General features: G+C 41.9%; 1 protein-coding gene and 1 long non-coding RNA gene across 5 annotated transcripts in view; one reads left to right on the top strand and one right to left on the bottom strand.

The window, feature by feature from the left end:
• Positions 1-27,922, top strand: part of MACROD2 (mono-ADP ribosylhydrolase 2) — a 992,621-nt gene that overhangs the window by 395,339 nt on the left and 569,360 nt on the right. The gene's annotated exons all lie outside the window — the stretch shown is intronic.
• Positions 639-6,738, bottom strand: LOC307213112. The gene is made up of 5 exons (XR_013837395.1): positions 6,620-6,738; positions 5,743-5,778; positions 3,408-4,875; positions 1,123-1,662; positions 639-769 (listed from the first exon to the last, which is right to left on the bottom strand). It is a non-coding gene; the product is annotated as an uncharacterized lncRNA (long non-coding RNA).

Genomic DNA, 27,922 nt, shown 5'->3' with positions numbered 1-27,922 from the left:
GAATTTACTAACTTGGGAAATGGGGAGATAGATGCCTGTATAAGATTTCTCAAAATATCTGTCCACAAACAAGCAACCAAAATGGGTTATCAGAGGGAGAAACTGTATTAGTTTGTTGCTAATACACCTACTCACCCTAGTTGAGACAGATTACAAATTAATAATGAATATGAATTCATTTAGTCCATTCGTATCAAAACTGCTGGAGGGAAAATGGAGAGTGATGCTAATCAGGTAATGGGGATACAGTGGTACCTTGGCTTACAAACGCTTCAGGTTACGGACTCCACTACCCCAGAAATAGTGCTTCAGGTTAAGAACTTTGCTTCAGGATAAGAACAGAAATTGTGCTCTGGCGGCGCGGTGGCAGCAGGAGGCCCCATTAGCTAAAGTGGTGCTTCAGGTTAAGAACAGTTTCAGGTTAAGTACGGACCTCCGGAACAAATTAAGTACTTAACCCGAGGTACCACTGTACATTCTTTGCTATTATTGTATGCCATATGGTGAACACACAGAATTGATCATCCCATTACTACATTTTATATTAACATAAAAATTAATATTCCATTAGTTTTTTGTTGCTGTTTGCATTCATTTGTATATAGCAGTGGTAGTAGTAATAATAATAAATAGTCTGATCCAGATGATTCCTAACCAGAAAATCAGATTCAGTCAGCCCACTAAGAATTCTGGTTTCAGCTTGAATTCAAAACTTAAAAGAACAAAAACTGAAACTGAATTTCTTTAAAATGGTATAAGTATAAAAGTACTTAAAAGGTAAAGGTAAAGGTACCCCTGCCCGTACGGGCCAGTCTTGACAGACTCTGGGGTTGTGCGCCCATCTCACTTAAGAGGCCAGGGGCCAGCGCTGTCCGGAGACACTTCCGGGTCACGTGGCCAGAGCCGCACACGGAAACGCCGTTTACCTTCCCGCTGGTAAGCGGTCCCTATTTATCTACTTGCACCCGGAGGTGCTTTCGAACTACTAGGTTGGCAGGCGCTGGGACCGAGCAGCAGGAGCGCACCCCGCCGCAGGGATTCGAACCGCCGACCTTTCGATCGGCAAGTCCTAGGCGCTGAGGCTTTAACCCACAGCGCCACCTGCGTCCCTTATAAAAGTACTTATCTATCTACAAATATCTGGTTTTGAGAAATATTACAGCATTGATCACTTTTGTGTGTGTTACTGAACAGGCATCTTAATTTTCAGTAATGCTAGTCAAGCAGGTCACATCACAAGCCCTGACAGCTAAAGATGAACTCGACAGGTGCTGATTTCTACTCTGAGTGAGAGAATGGGGCAAGGACTTTATTTATACTGAATTTGACAAGCAATGTCCATTCAGATTTTGAGTGGTTGTTCTGAACAAATCAAAGACAGGAAGGATTTCATAGTCTCAGAGCCTTGGCTTTTCTGGCTGATAATGTAGTGTCACATGATATATATTTACTTACCTGGAATAGTACCTATTAAAGTTAAATAAAATAGGAGGGAGTTCGACTCCTTTCAAGTAAAATATTGATTAGAAGAGTCACCACAGGATAGGAAATGTAGTAGAATTGAATATTTCAGAGACTAGAATTTCTGTGATAATTTCTCAATAGCAATGAACTGAATTGTTGTTGTTGCTGTTGTTGTATGAGCTTGCTGCTTCTAGAGGACTAAGGAAGCAATGTAGAAATGTTGAAATCAATGAGCATCTGGTTTGCCCTTTCATATATCTTTTTCTTGGACAGACATCTATAGGCGCAAATATACAGGATTTCAGCTATAATATACTCTTTTCCTACAATCTTTTATTGTAACTCAAAATGTATGCACAGTCTCTTGTATCAGCCAAATATGGGCTAATTGAAAATCTTATCTTATTCAGTTTTTTTCCCTTTTCTCTTTCTCTTGTGCATTACAGCTGTATCCTATCACCCCCCCCCCCCACATTATAATACTGCAGCATAAAACTAGCACCCATAATTTCATTATTTCATGGCAAACAAACACAGTTTCAGTTTTATTTAAATAAATATACCAGTTTATTTTTAAGTTGTTAACAGCTAGCCTGCTTACCCTGTGGGTTTTTTTATAGATTCTTTGTTCAGTTTTGGGGGTGGGTGGGGGGAATATCAAGCCAAAGGGTGATATCTGATTGTGGCATTGTGCATGCACAACAGACTGCTCCCCTACCTCTCCTGCCCACTGCTGACCCCCTAAGTCTTTGGAACAGCGTGGGTGGAGACAGAGGTTGCCAAATAGTAAGGGAAGTTCCATCACATCTGTTGAAACAATGTTGGATCACATTCAAAACTTGATTACGTTTGCTTGCTTTAATGAGACTATGTTGCACCGCATAAAAATATATTTTGCTACATCTGTGTGCTCTTCTTTTTTAAAAAAAGTTTCACGAGAACCTCTAGCACTAGGAAGGTGAGGAGAGGGCAGCTAAGATCACAATGAATCTTGAATCTTCCTTTAAAAAATAGTAATAAAGGATTTCAAAATTGAAGGATTTTTTTGGTTCCTTTCCCCCTTTTTATAGAGTTTGCACAAAAAAATTCCCCTTCAGCAGAAAGGCGAGGAATCTATGACTCTCCAGATGTTGTTGGACCAATTCCCAATATCCTTAACCATTGGCTTTGCTGTTTGTGGCTGATGGGAATTGGAGACCCAATAACACCTGAAGAGCCATTGATTCCCCATCTCTGAATTAAAGGCTGGAGGAGTGAAATACGATCTAGATCCAGATGGCTGCCAAGATACTGGCCAGAGAGCAGGGGACAGATAACTTCAGTGGCATTAGTTAACAGCCACAACAATTTTTCCTCCTCTGTTTGATATGCATAGCAGGGAAGCACACAACCTCTAAGATAAGAATCAAGAACTCGTGGCCCCTTCAAATGTTGTTGTCACCCCAGTGCCCAGCAGTCCCATCCAACATGGCCAGTGGTCAGGGGTGGAAGGCGCTTAGTCCAGCAACTTCTGGAGAACTACAGGGTCTCCTGGTTTGTGAGGGGAAAGTGTTTCTGAAGGTCACAAAATGTCAGTAGAACTGGGTATGAAGTGCAGATTTGTCACTTATCTTTCACTTGAGAGGTAATATCCAAGAGGTGTCCTTGACACTTGCATAAGCAACACTTCATACATAACTAATAGCCATGCATCCAGTATTTAGGGGACAAATGTCACTCTCCCAAACCATAAAATATTGCGATATAGCCCCACAATAGAAGCACAAGTTCTGGGGAAGGCATATGCATTGTGCACTACAAAGGATAAACAGCTGAATGTACACAAACAATTGATTTTGTGGAAAGGCTATTCTAGTGCAGAATCTAAAGTCTTTGTGGACAATTTCAACCCCCCCCCCCCACCTTGGGTTTGGCAAGGCATTTCCCATTATATTTGACCTTACTTGATTTTATAGAAAGTGTTTTTTTGAGAGCTTTGTTATATGTTGAAGTGACTCTAGCTCCAACTTTTAACACCCTTTCCCAATTAAGATGTTCTGGCCTTCAACTTAAATATCTCTTCTCAGCTGCTGCTGCCAATTGATTTCTCCCCTGGTAATGCTTCTGACTGAAAATCTAGCAGGGAAAAAACCAACAATTTAATTTCTCCCTCCCCCCCCCGCCCTTGTTTAAGCTAACTTGTTTTTCAATACAAAGTAGGCAGGCTATTGGGGAATGGCATTTCCCCTGTGCTTATTGGGATTGCCAAGTTTTCTTATTGGTACCCACTCCTATGCTTATAAAAGAAGCACAAACATCAAAGAAGCACAGCAGACCAGTAATGGAGCTGCAGTTTGCTCCATTACCCTGTGGGTAGTTGTCTGCGTTTTTGCTTCTCTTCATTCATGGGTTGGCAAAGGAGGGGACAGCTTCATTGACCAGTGTGCTGTATTTCTATGCTGGCCATGGAGGAAGGGGCTTCACAACCTCTGTTGTCAGCATAGAAGCTGGAAGAGGAAGAACAAATCTCTCTCTCCACACTGTCAGCCCACACACTCAGCTGAATGAGATTCCTGGTTGCTTATTGTGACCAGGTGGTAAGTGATTGTATTCCAGGCTACTTTAACAGTAGCTTGGGTTGCAAACCTCAGGTGGTAATAATGTTCATCCCCATAGAGCAGCCTTTTTCAACCACATATGTTCTTGGACTACAACTCCCATCATTCCTCACCAGCATGGCCAGTGGTGAACAATGATGGGAGCAGTAGTCCAACAACACTTAGGGACCAGTGTTGAGAAAGGCTGCCATAGAATGAACTGTTTGTGATTTCTGGGTGAGGGAAAAGCCGTTGTGAAAGGCTCAGATGCAGATGAAGCCATTTCCCTTCTCATCAGCTGACTGTTTTAGACCCTCTTTCTGCTTCACCATTGTGCCTTCAAGCTGCAGGCCACATTTAATGGCAGAATCACCTTTAATGGCACATGTTTAGGAGTGAGACAAAAGACCAGTTCATGCATGCAACAGAGGAAGAGTAAAATCCTAACGTATATGGTTGCTCATTTTGTGTTATGGCTTGGATCTAAAAATGCCTGAGCAAGGCTCACACAGTGGGGCTTTCTCACCCCCTCCTCCCCACTGCAACCCCCTGAAAAGCCATTTCTGAAAGAATCTCCAGCATGCAATGTGATGTGGTTGGGCAGCTCTAAAGAGAGGGATTCGTGGAAACTGGACTTGGCACAAGAAGAATCTAGACAATATCATGGCAGAGGCCCATCTATATGTTGCATCTGGTCCAAAGTTGGAGGACAACAAAGGTAAGCTTATTGGTTGCACATGGGTAGCGATCATTAAGAGTCAAACTTTGGATGAAATGCACTCTTCACTTTCCTGCTCATTATAAACTATGAGGCTTTTGATGAAATGGCAGGATGCTAAAAAAACAAAACAAACAAAACAAATTGAACTTCAGGGTGACTTGCAAAAGTTTAAAACTATTACAGTTCTGCGAAGAAAACTAAATCCAACTACAAGACAATTGTAATGTGCACCTTAATAATTTCTCTTGTTCATATATAGTGTGTCTTAATAAAAAATAAATTTGAGTTAATTTTGAGATTAGCAAGTCCAAGGATATCCCCAATGATTTCCTTTATTGCAAGCTTTTGCTTAACATTTGCATGTGCTAGTTTATATGTATAGATGTAAATTTTAAAATATAGTAATTTAAATAGAAATGTTACACCATTGTGGTGAAGGAAGTGCCCACATGGCCATGTTTGCCTATCATCCATGTGTTGACTGTTAATGGGCAACTTCAAAGCCCCATCCCTACCTTCTTAGGGCTTTTTAAATATACTTGAACCACAATTGAACTGGAGAGCCAGTCAAATAGAGGAGTGTCCTCTGTATAGCATGATGCATGGCCAGCCTAGCTTTGTGGCACTTAAGAGGCTAAACCACGTGCTGCCTTTCTAGTATTTGTGATACCATCTTTTTATGTAAATCTAGTAGAAATGCAAAGTCATTATTATACAAAATATTTTTTTAAAGATGAAACTTGCCCTTTTTCTGACTTTGTTAACTTGTGTGCATTGAGATCTTTCTTTTTAATATGATGCGTATTGCTATTGCAGTGTTTTTTAAATTGCTGCTGCTAGTGTCACTTGTATAGTCTTAGGTAATGGTTCGCTAGGCACAGTCTGTTGCTTCTCAGGCCAGGATGCTTGAGATGAATTTTAATCCCGAAATGTAGAACTCCTACTGTATAAGGTCATTAAACATTATCAACAGCTCATTACCTTGAAAAGAGATCTCCTTAAGAAGTCAACAGGAACCTGTGTAATATGAGAGATATAGAAGACTGTGAATTTTGAGGAGAGAGGGATAAATTCATTTGAATAACTTGTACTCCTTTGGCAAATGTACTGATTGGAAACATCTTTGGCATTCTTTTCTTAGTTTTGTTTCTCCATCCAATAGTTAGGCAGATTTGTTTAGTAGTGACATCTTGAAGGGCATCCAGAAAAAAGTATGTTAATTAACTCCTCGAGTGGTCTGGAGGGTGGCAACATGAGTACAGGCCTTTTCTGTACTGGCTCCCTGTCTGTGGAATGCTCTCCCCAGGGAGGTTAATCTGGTGCCTGCATTATACACCTTTAGGCTCCAGGCAAAAACGTTCCTTTTTAACCAGGTCTTTGGTCAATCTGATTGACACCCAATGCCCTTTTAAAATGTGTTGGGGGGTGTTATTGGGTTGTTGTTGTTGTTGTTTGTATTTTTATATTGTGATCTTATCCTGTGAACTGCCCTGAAACCTGTGGGTATAGGGTGGTATACAAATTTAATTAACAACAACAACAATAATTTTAGATGGTTGTAACTTGCCCTGGGACCTGCTAGTGAAGGAGGGTAATAACATCAATAAACACGCAAGGGGTGATTTCTGGTTTTCCACTGTTCAGCAATATAGGATGACCCTGAAAAGAAGGAGAGGGCTGCTGCGGAGCTGCAATGAATCACTTTGTGAATTGTCGAAGACACAGGGCCCTTTCCATAGCCTTTTGGTGTGTGGCAGTTGCACCAGAGAGGCAGAGAGGTAAATTAGATAGCTAATGCTCAGTAGGTGCAGGAACAACAGAAGCCTGAATATAAAGGGATAAATTTCATTTTACATACTTGTAAAAAGCTGAACATGAAGTAAAAGCCATATAAGGAAACTTAGTAGTGTCAGTTGAGTGCTGGTGGTTGCTAGGTTGTGGAGGTCCTTGTGACACGCCCTTCATTGTGACACCTCCCTCTGCTGGCTCCTTGGTCACTAGGACTCTAGAGGCATAGCCATCTCCTTTGGTTTGATCATTCAGTGAGTGAGAGAGAAAGTAGGTGGAGGTGTGAATAGACTTTCTCATCAGCATCTGCTTTCTGTGCTGATAATGCTCCATGACAGTCTTAGGGAACATTTAAAATAGGGAGGTCCTAAAGAACAACAGGACATTCCAGGATCAAATCAGAAACTGGGACAGCTTCTGTAAATCTGGGACTGTCCCTGGGGAATAGGGGCACATAGGGGGTCTGGTACCTGGCCTTTGACACCAGAGAGTTGTATTTTGACATCCAATGCCCTTTTGTGTTTGGGGGGGGGGTTAATTAGGTTGTTTTAATTTTTATTATGTATTTTTATATTGTGATCTTATCCTGTGAACTGCCCTGAAACCTGTGGATATAGGGCGGTATACAAATTTAATTAATAGCAACACTAATAATTATAATTTAAATGGCTGTAACTTGCCATGGGACCTGCTACTGAAGGAGGTTAATAAAATGAATGAACACGCAAGGGGTGATTTCTGGTTTTCCACTGTTCAGCAATATAAGACCAAAGAGGCAGAGAGGTAGATTAGATAGCTAATGCTAAGTAGGTGCAGGAACAATGGAAGCTTGAATATAAAGGGATAGATTTCATTTTACATATTTGTAAAAACATGGATTAAAAGCCATATAAGCAAATTTAGCAGTGTCAGTTGAGAGTAGTGTCAGTTGTGTACTGGTGGTTGCTAGGTTGCGGAGGTCCTTGTGACACACCCTTCATTGTGACAACTCCCTCTGCTAGCTCATTGGTCACTAGAGCTCTAGAGCAGGGGTCAGCAATCTTTTTCAGCCATGGGCTGGTCCAATGTCCCTCAGACCACGTGGTGGGCTGGACTATATTTTGAAAAAATATATGAATAATTCCTATGCCCCACAAATAACCCAGAGATGCATTTTAAATAAAAGGACACATTCTACTCATGTAAAAACACACTGATTCCCGGACCATCTGCGGGCCGGATTGAGAAGGCGATTGGGCTGCATCCAGCCCCCAGGCCTTAGGTTGCCTACCCCTGCTCCAGAGGCTGTGGCGTTTGCTTCCTAGGATGGGTCATAAGGAAAGGGTTAAAATGGGTGTGATGTGATTGGCCAGTGAGAACGCAAGGGGGGAGTAAAAGTTAGAGTGGGAGGTTTTGAAAGTCAGTTGAGGTTTGGGAGGTGAAGAAGGAAGAGGGGGGATTAGGTGTGGGTTGGTCGAGTTGTATTGTGAGAGAGTGAGAGGAATTGTTAGGTTGAGTCAGATAGATAGTTGGAATAATCAGTTTGGAGTTGTTAGGAATTAAGATTAAGAAACTGACAAGAGAAAAAATAAACTGAAACCATGCGCTTGTTCCTGCATTTAAAAATAAACTTGATTATGTGTTATTGTTAACAACTGTCTGGACTCCGTGTGTCCCCGTGAAAAGCGGGGTGGTGGCAGCGAAGAAAGCAATCACAGTGGTGGCACAGGGTCAAACGTCCGGGGGCCCTGTGTGATCGCCACAGAGGCATATCAATCTCATTTGGTTTGATCATTCAGCGAGTGAGAGAGAATGGATGGAGATGTAAGTAGATTTTCTCATCAGCATCTGCATTCTGTGCTGATAATGCTCCATGGCAGTCTTAGGGAACATTTAAAAGATTAAGATCAGGAATGATTTAAATGCTTCAGCCAGCCCTTCTGGGCATCTTTATGACTCCACCCACTGTTTTGTAGCAGTGAAGGGAAGTGACTATGGATTCTGCTTACACTTTAGGAAAAGGAAAACTAATAAGATGTCATGCATTGGAAAAGGGCGTTCTTTTTGGGCTAGTGACACAAGAGTCACTTGATAACTCGCCATGGGAGCATTAAGCATGCCCTCTGGAAAGGGTGATATCTTGCATTGTCTTCCTCCCCTTCCTGCCTCCCAGGGCCCATCTTTTAAAGGACAGCCAAGGTACAAAACCCTTCAGCATGCTGATGTTTCTTCTATAGTAATATTAGTATGTGGTATTTGATGTTTCCCTTTTAAACGTCCCTTCTCCACACTAAGCAAACCCACCTCTTTCAATGAGATGATGAGAATTGTCTTATAATATCCAGAGGGTGCTATTCTGGCTACAGTATTCTAGCACTCTCTTCACAGGATACCCATTATGATATGCCTCGGAAAGTGAATTCATCTTGAGCTTTGAGTCGTGAATGCCTAAACCAGTTTAGGGATGTAGATCAGGAGAGTACAGTGAGTCCCATTTCTCACCTTTTGACGGGCCTTCTCTGCAGTAGCTCCCCATCTGTGGAATGCTCTCCCCAGGGAAGTTTGCCTGGCGCCTTCATTATACACCTTTAAGCGCCAGGCAAAATTTTTCCTTTTTAACCAGGCCTTTGGTTGATCTGATTGACATCCAATACCCTTTTAAAATGTGTTGGGGGAGTTTGTTGGGTTGTTTTTGTATGTTTTGTGGTTCTGGTTTTGTTCTGTGAGTCACCCTGAGACCTCTGGGTATAGGGCAAGAATATAAATTCAATCAACCAACCAACCAACCAACCAACAAACAAACTCTGTTAGCAAAAATGCCACTATTTAGGGTGATTCAGAAATAAATGATCCATTGTCTTTCAACTGCGTAATAAGGGAAGTTGTTCATTTTTACAGATTGGTGTACAGATTTTTACGGATTGGTGATTCTCCAATCCGTAACTCAGAAAAGGCCACCACACAGTGGCAGATCATTGTTTTGAATGCAGAATGTCACAAGGACGATCCCCTGTATCTTCAGATAGGGCCGAAAACCTGGGGAACCACTGCTAGTCAATGTACGTAATACTGAGACAGATGGCAGCTTTCTAGTTTCCTATGGTAATAAATGAGCTGTGGACTTTCATTCCCTTCCTTTCTTCTGTTATGACTTCAATCTCTGTCTACGTTTGTCGCTCATCATTGATGTCCAAATCAGTAAACCATCGCTAGTGCTTTTCTTTCAGATCATTGTTCTGCTTCTGGATTGGATTGAATATTGGCAAACTATGGTGCATGCTAGGGGAACTGTCTAAGATACTAAGGGGTGATGGAGGGAGCATGAGAGCCTGTGACTCATTTATAATTCTCCAAACCAAGAATGGCCAATGTGGTTCCCTCCAGAGGTTGTTCAACTCCCATTAGTGCCAGCCAGCGTAGCCAATGATCAAGGGTGATGGAGGACCCCAGATTGGCTGCCCCTGATTTAAGAACATTTGTCTCATTGAGATGCTATTTTTGGCTGCTGCTCCTTGATAATGTCAGGAATGTATAATTTTGTTTGCTTAAGCAAAGATAGCCTGCAGGTGCTTTGATAAAGCAAAAGAAAGAAAATAAAGTCACCAGTGCATCATTAAATAGCCCCCCCCCAAATCCCAACATAGGATTGTTATACATGATAGTGTAGACTATATTTTAAGGCTGTATCTTTTCATTTGTGTAGGTACGTGCTAAGCAATATAACCTTTCTTCTCAACTCCAGCTAAGTTAAATGTACTGTGGTGTCCTTAATTTTGCCTCTTTCCCCTTAAGCAATCATTTCCATTATTTTGGGGTTTGTAATTTTGTGTAATAGAAATATGTTGCAACGGTACTCACACAATTTGGCTTTTTATTATGATGGATTGTAATGGGGATTATTATCTCAAATGTATAGTTCAATGGAGGTCATGTAGCTTTAGCTGTTAGTGGTAGGCTAGCATGCCCTTTCCATTCAATTATCAATGCCGAAAATTACTTGGCAATGTCTCTGTCTCATGATTATTATATTTTGCTTTGCTAGAATAAGATGGTCTCCCCCACTCTACTCAAAGCCAATAAAAAATACAATGAAGTTATTTACTGTTGAGGGAGCCCTTTTTTTGTATTTGGTTTCTTTGCGGAAATGTGTGATGAAAATTAAAATTGAAAATCCTATTTGAAGGAAGATTATACAAAGCATTGCTAACTTGAAACTGCAGTGAGGATCAAAGAGGTGTGAGAGGGAACAAAAAGGGGCAGGAGAATTTAGAGCCAAAGTTTTCCCTAAAAGAAGGTGAGGACTTGTAGCTGCTGGCCAAAGTGCTAGTGGAAGTTGTCTCTAGTCTGCTGGGAAAATCTTGGAAGGAAGGACAGTAAAAGCCTGTAAATAATCAGGCCCAGAGCCAGATTTTTGGGCACCCTGGGCAGGCTGCCCATGTTGGGTTCTCATCAGTGCTGACATTATTCTTGAAGAGTCCTGTCTTCAGGAAGCCAGGAAGCTGTCTTATTCGTAGTTGAGAGCATTGGTCCATCTGACTCAGTTTGTCTACACTAGGGGTTGTCAACCTGGTCCCCTACCACCCACTAGTGGGTGTTTCAGGATTCTAGGTGGGGGTTCTATGGCACAAGCTGAATCCTCCTTCCATCGAGCACTGGTGGGCGGTAAGGAAATTTAACAATTAAGAAAGATGCATTAGTGGGCGGTAGGTATAACAAGGTTGACTACCCCTGGTCCATACCATGGTGCCCTACAGATGTTATTGGGCCATTGGTAATGGATGGAAACTGAAGTCCAGAATCTCTGGAGGGCATCCTGTTGGCTGTGCTGATCAGCTGTGGCTCTCCAGCATTTTAGTCAGGAGTCTTTCCCAGCCCTACCCCAAGATGGTGGGGATAGAATCTGGAACTGTATATCTGCAAAACACTTGCATTGTGTTTAACCTATGATCATTGCCTTAATCAATATAGGAGATGTGGGAATGGCTCTGAGAGGGAAGTAGGGAGGTGACTGGGAAAAATAAGTTGAAGAGTGCTGTGTAAAACATTCATCAAAGAGAACAAGGCATACTACTTGATGCTGAACCATTGTGCATATCATGTGGTTTAAATAAATCTCAATTCCTTCTGTATAGCTCACAATAATCATCGTCCAATACCAGACAGAGGGTCTTCTTGGTAGTGGCGCCCGTCCTGTGGAATGCCCTCCCATCAGATGTCAAGGAAATAAGCAACTATCCTATTTTTAAAAGACAACTGAAGGCAGCATTTAGGGAAGTTTTTAATATTTAATGCTGTATGGTTTTTAATACTCGATTGGGAGCCACCCAGAGTGGCTGGGGAAACTCAGACAGATGGGTGGGGTATAAATAAATTAATAATAATAATAATTATTATTTTCCAATATTCCCACCCTCTTCAGTTGTTTCCGACATTCGGGCTACCTTTAGTTAGTCTGGAGGTAAAGTTCTGAAACCTGTAATTTCAGAAACCAAAGAATATGTGTTTCAAGGTGGATGTTTGTTTTCTTAGCACCTAGCAGTTAAGTGCTTTACACTGTCTTTCTTTTTTTTTTTTTTCTTTTTTCTTCTCCCCCTAATGCCTCAACAAATGAAATGGATTTGTAAAAATGTTACACGGGGAAAAAAAAAATACGAGGCATTACACTTACACTGTAAAACAAGAAAACCCTTAATAAAATATATTAAAAATAATAATAATAATAATCTTCCTAGAGCTGATGGGTGTGTTTGACAAGTATATAAAAAAGAGCATCAAACATTTAGTTCATGAGTAAAGTGAGAGTTCTGATTCACAGACAGTATTGAAAACTACAAATATATTACCCAGGAAGGTGATCAACAATATTCAAAGCTTATGTGTGGGAATGCGTTTCATAAAAGCCTTACCAGCCTCAACAAATTATTTAAATTAAACAGTGGAATGGGGACATACCTCAGTGCTTTACTTAAAAGCTGTCTTGAATGTTACAGTACAAATGAAGTGGAAGGGTAATATATACATAGTTCTAATAAATAAAAGCAGAATTGTATAGTGTATATCGAAATATCAGCTACACAGTTCTTACATTAGGTGTATGGATCCCAAGAGACCTGTTCTCTTTTCAGTATGGTTTGTCTTCTTGCTGAAGTGATTCTGTCAGGATTAAAATGAGAAGTGGCCCTATTTTTAATATATAGAGAGAGTACATATGCTAGGCTGGTTTAATTGAGTTTATTTTTGCGGTATGTGTTTAATATCTGCATTATAGTTCACTAGAATTACGGTTTATTTTCCAAATTCCATAAAAGTAAGCTGGTTAAGACAACACATGATGTTCATATGCATACCCCACCACTGAGTTGTAAAGATTTAAGTATGGCTGCAGCTCACAGTGGAAACCAGCCACACCTCTCTGACCCTCTACCCTAGTTTGACTTTTATATTGAAATTTTGTAACTGTTTGGGTTGGATCCAAATGTGCCTTTCTACGAATGGGGAAAAGCCTTTTCATTTCTAAAACATCTTAGCATAAAGCGATTAGAAGATGGAGGAAGTCTTATGCAGGTAACAAGGAAGTGATGTGTTTGCCAGTTCTCTGCAATATCCTTGCTACCTTCCACACCTCAATCCTTTGGAGCAGATTTTTTTTTGCAGTTGTAGAGGGAAGGAGTAGCTGAGACCTGAGTGTACTGACCGTGTTCTGAAGAGAACTGTAGATCCAATCCTTTATTGTGCCAAGCAATGCGTGACATTAAAGGTAAAGGAACCCCTGACCATTAGGTCCAGTTGTGACTGACTCTGGGGTTGCGGCGCTCATCTCGCTTTATTGGCTGAGGGAGCCAGCATACAGCTTCCGGGTCATGTGGCTAGCATGACTAAGCCACTTCTGGCGAACCAGAGCAGCACATGGAAATGCCGTTTACCTTCCCGCTGGAGCGGTACCTATTTATCTACTTGCACTTTGACATGCTTTCGAACTGCTAGGTTGGCAGGAGCAGGGGCCGAGCAACGGGAGCTCACCCCGTCGCGGGGATTTGAACGGCCGACCTGCTGATCGGCAAGTCCTAAGCTCTGTGGTTTAACCCACAGCTCCACCTGCATCCCTTAATGTGTGACATGAGTCCTGTGTTAAAACATGAATGTTTTATTCTGGGGAAAAAACAACAACCAGCAACGGAGCCAAGAGCCAGAATGTGCTCCTGATCCAAATTGGGGACCATGCTTATTTTCCTCTGAAAAAAAATCACCTCCTAGGTGGTTTCTGTTATTAGCCCCCGAGATGCTGCTTGCAGTAAAGCAGTCAGGATGGGAAAATTTTCAGCAGGAAGCAGCAGGAGGCCCAGGGTTCGCTCTGATTGTTTAGAAATACACAGTCGCTTTGAGGTCCTCTCCCCTAGCATGGAAGACGAAGAGCAGACTCCATTTGAGGATCTCTCCCTCATTACAGTCGATCAGGTATATGAAGACGAGCAGCAAAGTCAGTCCTCAGGGAATGTGCAGGCAACCTTGGAACGGACAGCTCACGGAAGAACCCCAACCAGGCCTAAGAGGAGGTGTGTAGTGGTGATAGGGGATTCCCTACTGAGGGGAACAGAAGCAGTAATCTGTGGGCCTGACAAGATGTCTCGGGAAGTGTGCTGTCTCCGCGGGGCTAAGATCCAAGATGTAACTGAACGACTGCAAGGAATCATAAAACCCACTGACAAATACCCCTTCCTCTTGGTTCATGTGGGAACCAATGACACTGCAAGCAATAGCCTCCAGAAGATCAAAAGAGACTACGAGGCTCTGGGCAGGAAAATGAAGCAATTAAATGCACAAATTGTCATCTCATCTGTCCTCCCAGTTGAACGACGTGGCCCAGGGAGAGAGGGAAAAATAGTGGAAGTGAACAGCTGGCTTCACAAATGGTATAAACAGGAACGGTTTGGATTCTTAGATCACGGACTGCAGTTTCTTGAAGATGGACTTCTGGGAAGCGATGGGCTGCACCTCACAACGGTTGGGAGGAATGTTTTTGCCAAAAATCTCAGAAACCTAATCAGGAGGGCTTTAAACTGACTAATGTGGGGGAGGGAGACAGTGCTCCTGAAGGTAGGAGTCTATCAATTGATGAAGATGATCATCCAAATGTCATAGACCAAATGGAGCAAACAGCACGCAGACCTAGTGGTGGGAGGAAAAAATCCTTAAATAAGAGACACGGGGGAATGATTAATGGACTTCAATGTCTGTACACCAATGTGCAAAGCATGGGAAATAAACAAGATGAGCTTGAGCTCTTGGTACAGCAAACTAAATATGACATAATAGGCATCACTGAAACCTGGTGGGATAAGTCCCATGATTGGAATGTAATAATGGAGGGATACAATCTATTTCAGAGAAACAGACAAGAAAGGAGGAGGAGTGGTGTTGTATGTCAGGGATGTGTATACCTGTGAAGAGATCCAAGATTTAGAACCTCAAAGCCAAAGTGAGAGCATTTGGGTCAAAATTAAGGGAGAGAAGAACAACAGTGACCTCATTGTGGGAGTTTACTATAGATCCCCAAGCCAAACGGAGGACATAGATGATGCCTTCCTGGAACAGATGGCCAAGCATGCAAAAGGAAGGGAGATAGTAGTAATGGGGGACTTCAATTACCTGGATATTTGTTGGATGTCAAACTCAGCCAAGAGCATAAGGTCAAACAGATTCCTCACTGGCCTTGCAGACAACTTCATTGTCCTGAAAGTGGGAGAAGCAACAAGAGGAACAGCCATTTTAGATCTGGTCCTAACCAATGTTGATGACCTGGTTAGTGGGGTAGAAGTGGAAGGGTCATTAGGCGCGAGTGATCATGCTCTTCTGAAGTTTACTATACAGCGGAAAGGAGCAGCCAAGCATACTAGGACTCAGTTTCTTGACTTTAAGAAAGCCGACTTCATAAAACTTAGGGAAGTGCTGGGTGAGATCCCATGGACAGTAATACTAAAAGGAAAGGGAGTTCATAATGGCTGGGAGTTTGTTAAGAGGGAGATAGTAAAAGCACAACTTCAGGCAATACCAATGAGATGGAAACATGGAAGGTGCCTAAAGAAGCCAGGGTGGCTATCTAAAGAACTTTTAACTGAGTTAAGATTAAAAAAGGATGTGTACCACCAAAGAGGAATTCAAACAAATAGCCAGCACGTGTAGACACAAAGTCAGAAAAGCTAAAGCACAGAATGAACTCAGGCTTGCTAGAGAGGTTAAAAGCAACAAAAAAGGCTCTTATGGGTATGTTCGTAGCAAAAGGAAGAACAAAGAAACAGTGGGGTCACTCAGAGGAGAAGATGGTGAAATGCAAACAGGGGACACAGAAAGGGCTGAACTCCTCAATGCCTTCTTTGCCTCAGTCTTTTCCGATAAAGAAAACAATGCCCGACCTGAAGAATTTGGAGCAAATGATTCAGCAGAGGAAACACAGCTCAGAATAACTAAGGAGATAGTACAAGAATACTTGGCTAGTTTAGATGTATTCAAGTCTCCAGGGCCAGATGAACTGCATCCAAGAGTATTAAAAGAACTGGAAGATTTGATCTCAGAACCACTGGCAGTCATCTTTGAGAATTCCTGGAGAACAGGTGAAGTTCCGGCAGACTGGAGGAGGGCAAATGTTGTCCCTATTTTCAAAAAGGGAAAAGAGAGGACCCAAATACCGCCCAGTCAGTCTGACATCAATACCAGGGAAGATTCTGGAGCAGATCATTAAGCAAACAGTCTGTGAGCACATAGAAAGGAATGCTGTGATCACCAATAGTCAGCATGGATTTCTGAAAAATAAGTCATGTCAGACTAACCTGATCTTGTTTTTTGACAGAATTACAAGCCTGGTGGATGAAGGGAACGCAGTGGATGTAGCCTACCTTGATTTCAGCAAGGCATTTGACAAGGTGCCCCATGATATTCTTGTAAAGAAGCTGGTAAAATGCGGTCTTGACTATGCTACTACTCAGTGGATTTGTAACTGGCTGACTGACTGAACCCAAAGGGTGTTCATCAATGGTTCCTCTTCATCCTGGAGAAGAGTGACTAGTGGGGTGCCACAGGGTTCTGTCTTGGGCCCGGTCTTATTCAACATCTTTATCAACGACTTGGATGATGGACTCAAGGGCATCCTGATCAAATTTGCAGATGACACCAAACTGGGAGGGGTGGCTAACACCCCAGAGGACAGGATCACACTTCAAAATGACCTTGACAGATTAGAGAACTGGGCCAAAACAAACAAGATGAATTTTAATAGGGAGAAATGTAAAGTATTGCACTTGGGCAAAAAAAATGAGAGGCACAAATACAAGATGGGTGACACCTGGCTTGAGAGCAGTACATGTGAAAAGGATCTAGGAGTCTTGGTTGACCACAAACTTGACATGAGCCAACAGTGTGACGCGGCAGCTAAAAAAGCCAATGCAATTCTGGGCTGCATCAATAGGAGTATAGCATCTAGATCAAGGGAAGTAATAGTGCCACTGTATTCTGCTCTGGTCAGACCTCACCTGGAGTACTGTGTCCAGTTCTGGGCACCACAGTTCAAGAGGGACACTGACAAACTGGAACGTGTCCAGAGGAGGGCAACCAAAATGGTCAAAGGCCTGGAAACGATGCCTTATGAGGAACGGCTAAGGGAGCTGGGCATGTTTAGCCTGGAGAAGAGGAGGTTAAGGGGTGATATCATAGCCATGTTCAAATATATAAAAGGATGTCACATAGAGGAGGGAGAAAGGTTGTTTTCTGCTGCTCCAGAGAAGCAGACACGGAGCAATGGTTCCAAACTACAAGAATGAATATTCCACCTAAACATTAGGAAGAACTTCCTGACAGTAAAAGCTGTTTGACAGTGGAATTTGCTGCCAAGGAGTGTGGTGGAGTCTCCTTCTTTGGAAGTCTTTAAGCAGAGGCTTGACAACCATATGTCAGGAGTGCTCTGATGGTGTTTCCTGCTTGGCAGGGGGTTGGACTCGATGGCCCTTGTGATCTCTTCCAACTCTATGATTCTATGATTCTATGATTCTAAGCTGGTGCAACCATTGTTGCTAACACCAAAATTGCTGCTGTTCCTTACATCTCTAGCTTGTATAATGATTCTAGTAAGCAAGATCACCTGGTTCGGCACAGCTGTGCTTAGCCAGTCGCTTGACGTTGAATCAGGGGTCATAAACTTGTTTGTTCTGGTGGGCACATTTGGAATCCTGAGAAAGTGGTGTGGGAGCTGCTCACTGAATAGCTACCATTAGGTGAGTTGCATACAGCATAATGGCCGCCCTGGGGCCATGTCATAGCACGAAATGGCTACCACATCTGAAAGAGCAGGGAAAGACAGACAGGACCACAAAATGGCATGGGCACGCCTCCTGAAAACATGGAAAAGGCACCTACATCTGTCTTCAGCATATAGTCCTTTGCCCCTCTCCTGTGTTCAGAATGGAGGGCATTCAGTCCTAGCATCCAGTGAAATGTGGGCAAGTTTAACATTCAGTGTAGGACAGACTTAGCTAGCCAGTGCAAACAGGAACTGAGCAGGAAGAGCAAACAGTTTTTGAGGCAATATTTAATGAAACTCTTCACTGGTACCATAGAAGGTACCGTCAGGCACACTGGCAACTGCATATGTGACCCCCCCCCCCCCTCATTGCACAACAATGTCAACATCACATTGTTTTGGACTTTGAGGCTTTATCTAAACAAAATACATGCAAGAAAAGGTTGGGTGAATAAGTTAACTTAACTTAAGAATAAGTTAAATGGACTCCAGCCATATTTAAATCATGTAGGCAGCATCTGCTTTTTCTTACTGATTTCAATATGGCCTCAGCTCTACTTACTTGGTGCAGAGCTACCCGATTTGCATCTGTGCTTCAGGAGAGAAACCAGACAGGTGAATGTAGAATCATGTTTCATGAATCATGTTACATCATGGCTTATACTCTAGTTATTTTTCGCTTGGACTACTGCAATGCGCTCTATGTGGGGCTACCTTTGAAGGTGACCCGGAAACTACAACTAATCCAGAATGCGGCAGCTAGACTGGTGACAGGGAGTGGCCGCCGAGACCATATAACACTGGACTTGAAAGACCTACATGGGCTCCCAGTACATTTCCGAGCACAATTCAAAGTGTTGGTGCTGCCCTTTAAAGCCCTAAATGGCCTCTGTCCAGTATACCTGAAGGAGCGTCTCCACCTGCATCATTCTGCCCAGACACTGAGGTCCAGCGCCGAGGGCCTTCTGGCAGTTCCCTCGCTGTGAGAAGCCAAGTTACAGGGAACCAGGCAGAGGGCCTTCTCAGTAGTGGCACCTTCCCTGTGGAACCCCCTCCCACCAGATGTCAAAGAGAAAAATAACTACCAAACTTTTAGAAGACATATGAAGGCAGCCCTGTTTAGGGAAGCTTTTAATGTTTATTAGGTTATTGTATTTTAGTGTTTTGTTGGAAGCCGTCCAGAGTGGCTGGGGAAACCCAGCCAGATGGGCGGGGTATAAATAAATAAATAAGAAGAATAAGAAGAAGAATAAAAATTATTATTATTATTACCATTAGATATCCCTGAAAGTCATTGGAAGTTGTGTGTCAGACCACTGGTTCATTTGCTCAGTATTGTCATCACTGAAGCACCATCTGTAGTATACATTGAAAAGAGTAACATCCCACTTTCAGCAGTCATGGCTTCCCCCAAAGAATCCTGGGAACTGTAGTTTGTTAAGGGTTCTGGGAGTTGTTAGGGGACCCCTATTTGCCTAGTGGAAATACAATTCTCATGAGTTTCCAGGGAAGAGGGATTGACTGTTAAAATACTGCAGCTCTGTAAAGTGAAAAGGGGTCTCCAGCAACTCTCAGCATCCTTAGCAAACTACAGTTCCCATGATTATTTTTTGGAGGGTGTGGTGGGAGCCCAGACTGCTTGAAGTGACATTATTCTGCTTTAAATGAACAGTATAGTGCAGATGGGGCCTGACTAAGAGCAGCTCAACTCAGACTTGAACCTTTCCAAGCCCTTCCTCAAGATGCCTGTAGCTTTTGCATTCAGAACATGTCCAGCACCACTGAGGTCCATAACAAACACAATTGTCAAAGGCAAATGAATGTTTTTGAAAGGATTAAACATATGCCAAAACAAAGCAAAGAAACAAAACACACACCAGTTTTCTTGAAAAACGCATATCTTCATTAGAAGAGATGGACAACAGACAACTGCACCTTGACAGATTTTCCATCTTATTCTAATTTTTACCAGATGTCGTCTTGTAAAGGTGTCAGGAAACAAAAGAAACCAAAACTAGGAGATCATCTGTTCAATAAACCTATTAAAAATGAAACACTGTATGACTTTTTAAGGCAATTTTATAGTTTTCTCTTTTATTTAATGCTATGCCAATCAAAAAAAAAAAAAAAGATTTTACCATTACAGGATAAATAAAGCATTTTATATCTATATTACTGTGTTACTTGGTTTGAGGTTTGCTGCAGTGTTAAGTCTATAAAATTGGCAGATTACTTCATAAAAGTATTTTATAGTCTTAAACATTTTAATGCTGTTTACAATATGTTTTTGAAAGATCAATCGTGCATACAATTATGCTATCAAGTTCTTAAACCTAGTATAAAATTTAAACAAACAGCATTGAAGTTGCACTAAAATTGGTGAAGTCAAAGCAACTTGTAAAATTACAAACTGAGTCCATTAAGTAGCTATATATATATAGGCTGACACTTTGTTCCCTTTCATTCCCTGTTCAGCAATGAATACAATTATTAAATGTGCTAAACAATGCTGTGGAGTTTTTTTAAAGGAAAATTGGGTGGTTTTAAAAGGTAGGCATGTTTAGCAACATATTAAAAAGTTAATGCCTTTTAAAGCATTAACCAGTCAGCCAAGATAGGCCAGCAGTTTGTGTAAACACCTCTATGTTTAATCCCACAAAGTCGTTCATTCCCCACCCACCCCCTTTTTAGCAATGAAATGGATATTATTATTATTATTATTATTATTATTATTATTAGGCAGTCTAGGACTCCCCAGGCCGGGACCAGAATATTACCGGGTACCTCCCCCATTGATATGAATCTCACTAGATGCTTCATTTCTGAGGCAATTCCTTGTTGTTGTTTAGTCGTCCAGTCATGTCCGACTCTTCGTGACCCCATGGACCAGAGCACGCCAGGCACTCCTGTCTTCCACTGCCTCCCGCAGTTTGGTCAGAATCATGTTGGTAGCTTCGAAAACTCTGTCCAACCATCTCGTCCTCTGTCGTCCCCTTCTTCTTGTGCCCTCAATCTTCCCCAACATCAAGGTCTTTTCCAGGGAGTCTTCTCTTCTCATGAGGTGGCCAAAGTATTGGAGCCTCAGCTTCGCGATCTGTCCTTCCAGTGAGCACTCAGGGCTGATTTCCTTAAGAATGGAGAGGTTTGATCTTCTTGCAGTCCATGGGACTCTCAAGAGTCTCCTCCAGCACCATAATTCAAAAGCATCAATTCTTCGGCGATCAGCCTTCTTTATGGTCCAGCTTTTGCTTCCATGCATCATTACTGGGAAAATCATAGCTTTCACTATACGGACCTTTGTTGGCAAGGTGATGTCTCTACTTTTTAAGATGCTGTCTACTTGCTCCCTTTCCTCTTTTTTCGTGACTGCTGTCACCATCTGCAGTGATCATGGTGCCCAAGAAAGTAAAATCTCTCAGTGCCTCCGTTTCTTCCCCTTCCAGGAGGTGAGCGTTAGAGACAGGGCCTTTTCAGTTGTGGTAACCAAATCTGGAGCAGCCTCCCAGAAGTGCAATGCCTGCTCAGCATTCTGTGAACAGCATAGACTGCCTTAGTTCAGCAAGCTTTAAAAAACACAGACTTCCTGATTGAATAGGCTTTTTCACCTCGTTTTAATATCTATTTTTAAACTTAAATGCTATTTTGTTGTTTCTTCCTCACAAGCCACCTAGATTACCCTTTCTGTTAAAAAAGGGTAGAAATGATTGGAACAACAGCAACAAAATAAGCAATTTGTATGTGCATGTTTTTTTAAAGTGTGTTTTTCTGTGGAAATGGCATTTAGAATTTTCATGTCATTCAACTGATGGATATGTTATGTTGTGCAGAGACTTTCCTGTTGAGGTCTTAAGTTTTTTAATTACTCAATATGACAAATATGATTTGGCCAGAGGGAGTGAAACAGAGAAAGAGAGACTTGCATCTGACTAGCTTTTAGAGGGCATTGGTGTTAAGTGATGAAGAGAACTTCAGTCCCCCGAAGATCAATAATTAATTGGTTAATTGGAATCTAAAATAATATTACAGCTTTCAGCATTTGATTAAATTATTAATCTCTTAATCATGATTGTACAAGATTAGTGTTTGTAAAGCTTGATGAAGACGTACTATTTGCAGGTAGTTTGTGGTTATTAGAACCCATTATACTTGACATAAAAGTACAATTCTAGATTGTCTTCAAAAACCTTCATTGTATCAGAAGGACTCTTCTGGCTATTCTGGTATGCTGAGTGCGGGCAGTGGTTGATTATTATCCAATTCATATTTACCAAAGTGTTTGAGTTCTTTTTGAGCCTGACAGTGTGATTGGAGGCGTGCATTATCAGCGCTCACTGTATAGTTTATCATGCCTCACCTCTTAATTATCTTTGTATGCAAGACTAAATGGGTAAAGCGGATAAGAAGAATGCCCCTCTCTAGTGATTAGTCACAACAATGCAAATTATTTTTAGACCGACAGTCATCAGATCCCTATTTTGAAACTGGTTGCAAGAAGCAAGGTGAAGAACTCAACAGTAAGCTGACTGTTTCTAACAATTCTGCAAGATTGTACTAGGAAGAGGTTTAAATAAGCATTCTGTTGTAGTTACTCTGCACTAGCAAATCCCTAAAATATTCATTATAGATTATGCTACACTATGGTAGCTTGCTTTACAAATCAAAATAAAGATTTTGACCCAGCTGCCGTGCTTCAAGCATCCAGCTACACACTAAAGCTGCGGAAGAAGCTTTGGGTAAGATGTGAATTGAGGTGGAGCAGGTCAATTCACAATTCGTATAAAAATCCCCGAGCCTATTTATAAAGCAAGTTGAGAGACTTAGATTCCCACCGCCATGGCCCTCTTCTGTTCCATGTTTGTTGCAGTGGGATGCCTCTGCAGGGGGAAAGGAATTAATGTGCAGCTAGAGTATAGCTAGCTGGAAATGCTTAGTGGAAATATATCTGAAAGACGGGGATTAGGAGTACCTATGATCACAGGAGAGCATTTATGCCGTATGTGTAAAAACCCACACCACCAATGGCAGTACGATCTTACTGTACAGTACAGCCTACCCCATTTAAAGGCTAACTACATGTGATACACTAATACATATGATACAGAAATGATGGCTTTAAAGAAAATAAAAGCAGCTTTAGAAGGAAGGCATTTGGAGTGGAGAAACAGTGGGGGACTTAACCCTTTCCTTGCTTGCCACACCAATTCTCCAGTTTGTCCTTCACTTGATTTTCCTTTTCCAAGGCTCAAAACACATAGTAATAATGGATGCACAGCCCTAGCTTGCACATGTGTGCTCTGTTAGATTTGTATATCTATTGAAAACTGTAATTTCCAGCCTGTTGTTCAGAATGCCATTCTGAGGCAAAGCTTGAAAACTAATGAAAAAGAGATCCTTGCAGTTGATGAAGAATAAATCATGCTGAAATATTCATTTTTTCCCTCTTTCCACTGATCAGTTTAAGAGCTTAGGCATGGGCTCATTTAACACAATTTTAAAAATTGCACCAGGTAATCAGTGGGGTTGTTTCCTGCATTTGAATGATAAAATCAATAGGTGTTAGAGAATAATAAATCACATTTCTTTTTAACTAACTGTGGTATAAATAATTCACAGTGAATTATATATTTAGTTCCATGCACCCTGACAAGGTAGTAAATCTAGAAGATATCAGTGTGGTTTTTTGCTTAATGTTGAGTGGTTATAGATTTGTTCATATTTTTTACAGGGTTCTTTTAATTACATATGCTGTGGTATTTACGTTATTTTAATAGATTTATTTTCCTGTATCCTACCGGGTAGGTCTTCAGGGCAGGTTACAAATATGTTAGAATAAAGTTTGAATAAAGTTAAGAAGCAAGGTAGGCTTTCGTGTGTAGAAAACAACCTCAGGCTCCCTCGCACTGTTCCTGATGTACCGTATTTTTCCGTGTATAAGACGCCCCCATGTATAAGAGGCCCCCTACTTTGGGGGACCCCAAATTTAGAAAATGGGAATATGCACTATCAGTGTTTAAGATGCCCCCAGATTTTTAATCTTATTTTAAAGTCAAAAAACCTAGTAATACACGGAAAAGTACATTATTTTCAAGTTCTGGCTGTCTTTTCCCTCAGGGGTAGAGCATAGAGCAAAGAGAGCCACTCTCCACCTCAAGGGTGGGGAACATTTTTTGTCTTATTATGGGGTGCACTTCACCCTGACTCAATGTCTCCTGCTTGCCTTGTTGTTGTTTAGTCGTTTAGTCATGTCCAGTTCTTCATGACCCCATGGACCAGAGCACGCCAGGCACTCCTGTCTTCCACTGCCTCCCGCAGTTTGGTCAAACTCACGTTGGTAGCTTTGAGAACACTGTCCAGCCATCTCATCCTCTGTCCTCCTCTTCTCCTTGTGCCCTCAATATTTCCCAACATCAGGGTCTTTTCCGGAGTCTTCTCTTCTCATGAGGGGGCCAAAGTATTAGAGCCTCAGCTTCAGGATCTGTCCTTCCAGTGAGCACTCAGGGCTGATTTCCTTCAGAATGGATCGGTTTGATCTTCTTGCAGTCCATGGGGCTCTCAAGGGTCAGGGGTCCCTTACTCTTTCTCTTCACCTGTTTAGCCCAAAGGTCTAAAGAAGACTCCTAACCACGTTCAACTGAACACAGTTAGAAATCCCCTTCAAGCGCAAGATGTGAAGGTCAGAGAGGAACTCTTGTACATGCCCCCTACCTCTCATCACACTTTCATTACCCCTCCAGGCAAACACATGAAGGCTTTAGTGTCATGGGCTGGTCAAGTTAGAATGACACCAAGGGGTGGTTTTCAGAAGACCCCACAAGGACTTCAGTGGGCTACCTAATCCAGGGCTGCCTAGTGCTGAGGTTTCTGGGAAGAGGGTGCAAGTGGGAGGATGTTTTCTTCTACCTGTTCTCACACCTGCCAGTCACCATGGCATGAACGGCAAGCCCCACCTTCCTCTCCACAGCTGTCAGAGTCCACCTCTGATGCTTCCAAGGTACCCATTGCTCCATCCACTCCACTGCCAGAGTTGTCAGACAGGAGGGGGCTCCTCCATATGCCTCATCTCCCTCACAAGTCCTGTAGATGCCAATGGAGGCAAAGACAAATGGAGCAGGTTCAGCCCTCCAGACAGTGTTAAATTTGGAGCAGAATCAACTGCCATGCTAGGTTCTACCTGCCCCATTGGGTGCAAGAGGTGTGTCATTGTTTGCTTGATTAGCCATTTTACCTGTGATACTTTGTGTAACTGTGCCTTTGAGTAGATATGGGTATTGCCTGTTCTGAGATATTATCTCAGAACGTCGAGGTTCAGCTATAGGCATGGAGAAAGCCACCGTCAAGCAGATAAGGCATATACACACACCTGGCTCTCATTCTGTTATTCCACCTTCAGGAGCAGATTTTTCAGGTCACAGGGTGTTGCAGCAGGAAGGGAATGGTGGGGAAACGCCATTTCATGAACTGAGCTCTAGTCCATTCACAAAATGGAAGGTAGGATCCAAGCCAATGACTTTATGTTCCTGCAGAACATTTTAGATGCTTGGATTTCGGTGGACTTTAGATCTGGACTCGTGGGGGAGGGAATCCCATAAATGTGGTTGGACTTTCAAATCTGGTTTATAAAGGATTCTGGACAATTTTATTTTATTCAAAAATGTTACGGCTCTCAAGAGTTTTTAAGGAATGTTTAGTTTTGTAATAAAAATGATTACGCGTCATACAATGATAGTCATTTAAAATGTGTTCTTCCCAGTTCATGGGGAATATTTATCTCCGCATTGGAGTTATTTTGTGAGCATTGTACCTTTAAGACAGCTGGGAGTACAGTCAGTGAAAGGAAGACTACCTACCTAGAAATGGAGGTAGGAACTAGAATTGGAGAGCTGGTTAGGATGAGCTGCTATTGATGTTTTTTGGCTATTTTTAAAATAATGCTGAATACAATTATATATCTAATGAAATTACACTTTATTTCTTTTGAAGAAAAGTGTTCATCTTAATTAGACTGCAAAGCAGTGATGTCTTAAGAGTTGAAAAGGTTGCTTAAGATTTCAGTTAATAAAAAGGATATCTGAAATATTGCTGCTTGGTGTCAAACCCTGCTTGTAAAAACAAGATCAAAGTTACTGTGCAACCTGAGCTTTTCCCCCCTTTTAAATTGTATTGATTTTATACTAGTTACATGGATAAATCAGGCACATTTATTCAGAAAGCTTATTTTGTTATCTCCCAAAATAATGAAAAAGCTACTGAAACTCAATATGCATTTTAAAATCTAGTAATAAAATAAGTAATATGGCTGAGGAATGCAAACTGATATTAGTTTTGACATTCTATTTGCTTTATGTCCAACTTTATCTCACTATGCATTATTCACAAGTAAAATGCACACTTCTTTATTAAGTCTTAATCAAATGCGTTTTATCATAAGTGTCAATTCAATACTTTGCCATTGGAATTCTATTTTAAAATACTGAGTTCTTTTTAGAATGCAATGTGAAATAGTTAGGAACAGCTGATCTAATATTGTTGCTTTTGCATGTGGTTAGGATGTGGGTAGCATTAATTTTATATCCTCTTCATTGTAGTTTGGGGATCATTGTCCCTCCCCTCCCTAATATGCTTACCTTACACCAGAAGTAACCAGTGTGTTGCCTTCCATATGTTGTTGGACTGCAGTCTTCATCTCTCCATCGGCCATGCTGGCTGGAACTCATCTAGAGGGCACCATGTTGGTTACTCTTCCATTACATCTATTGTTATTTAAAAGCTTGGTTGCATTATCTGTATCCAGAGTTTATCAACTCAGCTTTTTCTGCCTTCTCCTTCCTGGGTTGCCCTTGGGCACATCCACCAAGAACCATTTGAGGGCAGTGGGCAGAAGGAGAAAACGGAGAGAAAAGCCTCATAATGCTAGAACAATTCCTTGGGTTGTTGTAATCCTGTTGGTAGGATTAGTTAGTTGAATCCTGCTCAGACAATATTCCCTATCCACTGCCTCCTGGCCTGGTGAGCTTATGGGACTGGCACCACTGGGTAAAGCAGCTGCAGCAGCCATTGCCATATTCTTTTTCCTTTTTCCTCACGGTGGAGGAGACCAGGGTAATTCTTGAAGACAGCTTGCCCAGAGACCCCTCATACCTGGCACTGGCTCTGCTGATGGAGCTTCTCCATGTGGGGAAATTTTGAAAGTGCAAGACTGTGTCTTCCATTCCCATTCAGCCAATGTCAGCTCAACTAAGCACAGAAGTACCATTCATTAATATTGGGGGGGGGGGACCCACACCTGCAGTTAGCTGAAGTTTCTAATTGTTTAAGGCTTTAATCTCACTGGAGTCTGTCCTGGTCGGAACAGAGTAAGATCCAGAGCTGGCCCAAGACATTTTGCTGCCTGATGCGAAGGATGTGATGGTACCCTCTGCCCCATGTACAGACTCTGACCAGACAGGTAGCAGAATCTTATTTAAACACTGATGATGGGATGGCATCCCCCATGCTCAAGGGACTCAAGGGGAATACTGCCACCTTCTAGCATCTGCCACCTGAGGCATTTGTCTTGCTCTGCCTAATGGTAGGGCCAGCCCTGGCAACACTTACACCCCTCAAAAATCCAAAGAAAACAAAAACACCTCTGTAATTGACCTAGTACTTTTGAGTGCATTCTACAATCCACGAGAACAGGAAAAGATCTGCAAGGGGGAAAAATCATTTGAGTGGAGTCTATTGACTGGAGTGAAGCATTAATAATTAGATGCTTTAGCATAAGTGTGCAGCTTCAGGTGGCTTGGATAACTTGACCTTTTAATGTTATAAGAACTTTTCGAATTGGCTGTTCTGCTGGATCCTTTCAAGCACTGCACTGGTATAATAGAGCAGCTCACAATTGGTAAGGTTTTTGTTTGATCAATTTCTCATTTGCAAATGGATGGTGTAGCTCAAGGGCTCACATCATTTTCAGCTCAGTCAGAATTAAAAAGGACTGCTGGATGGTTGAACTAATGTACAATGAAGTCTCTTTGTTGATTCAGAGTGGATTGAAATCAATGGGTGGTTTCTGTCTCAAAATTCTGTATCGAAATTTTATTCTACATATTAAGAGTCTCCCACCCC

This window comes from Podarcis cretensis (genome assembly GCF_951804945.1).
Source record: "Podarcis cretensis genome assembly, chromosome: 3".
Taxonomy (NCBI): domain Eukaryota; kingdom Metazoa; phylum Chordata; class Lepidosauria; order Squamata; family Lacertidae; genus Podarcis; species Podarcis cretensis.
Note: the sequence above shows the minus strand (reverse complement) of the source record. Positions and strands in the feature narration are given on the sequence as shown.